We start from the raw sequence: 1,802 nt of genomic DNA, 5'->3' as shown, positions 1-1,802 counted from the left end.
TTTCCAAATGCAGGAGGCAAAATGCAGTCTCTGATTTCTTTGAGCTGCTTAGCCATTTTGAGGCCATTTTGAGGTATCCCAAAGTTACCCTCTCAGTTCTAGAAATCCCATCTAACTCAGCAAATACTGAACATCTGGTGGGGATGCTCTGTGGTTTTAATGGGTTATGCCATATAATATAAGCATGTATGTAACTATGCACTTTAATAGCCTGTTTTATGTACCATTGACTCTCTAAGCAAGGGCTGAATTTGTTATGTCTCTATAAGAAGCTAAGAGCAAATGCCACAAGAAGAGTTGTAGCTGTACTCATAGGGATTATTATGCTTTTTATTTGTGCCTGTAAAGCTTAACAGTTGGTATAACAAATACTTTAATGCTAGAGAAGGAGTCCTAGTCACCTGCAGGCAAAAAGCCTGATTGCAGTTATTATGTCAAGAGAGAGAGTCACATTCAACACTGACAGCAGGAAGGAGTCTCAAAATGACAATGCAAAGAGACGATCCTCTTCATGAGAGTTCCACATTCTTCTTTGTTCCTCTCATCCCAACTGTTTGCATGACTTCACACAGATGCCAAGAATGCATCTCCTCAAATATGGAATTATTCATCGATTATATAGATACAAAGCTTCTTGCCAATCAGACCTGGAATCTTGTTTTAAAGGCTTGTTATTGCATGAGCTTGGAATACAAATAAAATAGTTGTCATATGAAAATTTTCCAAGTATGGCTTATTTACATTCTGTGTTAGAAATCTGTGTCATCATGAGATGTTCTTAACATACCTTGTCCCTGTTTCTTGAATGCTTTGTAGGTAATACAAGCTTTAAATCTCAAGAGGTTGAAATAGTTTGCATACTGTGGGTATTTTGTAGCACATTCTCCAACAGTGCACTATAATATAACTCTAGATGTATATATGAGAAAAAATTGTGAGCAGAAGACCCAGGCAAACATGTAACCTCAGGCTTATGCAATTTAATGAAAAGCAAAATAGAAACAAAAACATACACTGGAGACAAAAAGACAAAGCAAATAAAGTTTTTTTTTTTTTTATCCTGTTTTCATTGAAAATTCAGCATATTCTGTTTCACCGAGTGTGAAAGCATAACAAGTTTTGTATCTTGATGGCTGGGATTTTAAAACAGGATTTTACAGATGTTACTTCCTATATTTCCATTTCCCCACAGTCTTAACCTCAAGTTTTCTCCAGGCAAATGGAACAGTGTAATACTGCTTTGTAAGAGTTTATGTCACACAACCAAAACCAACTTTCGGTCTTCTGTTCCAAAATTCTCCTAGCTTCCTTCCTCATTATGACATGGTATGATGTGCCACGGACTTCCTACCTAATCTGCTGGAAGCTTAGCTGTCTCTTGTGATTTGTTAGCAGATAGTGGAGTTTGCACAGATCTTCCAAGCTGTAAAATGCAAATGAACTGCATTTAAGGCTCTGGGCTTGTGTACTGGGCTTTCTATGTGCCAGTGTGCACACATGTTTAGGCTGGTCCTGCATTGCTCAGTATAACTCAACCCGAAAGGTCTTTGTCACACAGTCTGGAGTTGTGTTTATTGTACATTTTCCTTGCAAAAACAACAACCAGACTGTTGATTTCCAGAAATTCAAATGTGTTTCTAATTTGTGGAAATTTGAAGTGGCTCAGGACACACACACACGCACCCCAAACACAACTAACAAAAGCATTCCAAAATCTTAAAGGAATCAGAATTCATATAGAGAGGCTTTTAGCTGTGAAAAATGATGCTGAGTCTTTTTTCTTTCTTTCTTTCTTTTTTCTT

This window comes from Meleagris gallopavo, chromosome 8 (genome assembly GCF_000146605.3).
Source record: "Meleagris gallopavo isolate NT-WF06-2002-E0010 breed Aviagen turkey brand Nicholas breeding stock chromosome 8, Turkey_5.1, whole genome shotgun sequence".
NCBI classification, from domain to species: domain Eukaryota; kingdom Metazoa; phylum Chordata; class Aves; order Galliformes; family Phasianidae; genus Meleagris; species Meleagris gallopavo.
This window is presented reverse-complemented; position numbering follows the sequence as displayed.